Consider the following 243-nt stretch of genomic DNA (forward strand, 5'->3'; position numbering starts at 1 on the left):
ACTTATATAATATCTACTTACTATACTAATCTGTATACTTATATAATATCTACTTACTATACTAATCTATATACCTATATATATCTACTTACTATACTAATCTATATACCATATATATTATCTACTTACTATACTAATCTATATACCTATATAATATCTACTTACTATACTAATCTATATACCTATATAATATCCACTTACTATACTAATCTATATAATATCTACTTACTATACTAATCTATA

This window comes from Rhinoderma darwinii, chromosome 9 (genome assembly GCF_050947455.1).
Source record: "Rhinoderma darwinii isolate aRhiDar2 chromosome 9, aRhiDar2.hap1, whole genome shotgun sequence".
In the NCBI taxonomy this organism is placed as follows: domain Eukaryota; kingdom Metazoa; phylum Chordata; class Amphibia; order Anura; family Rhinodermatidae; genus Rhinoderma; species Rhinoderma darwinii.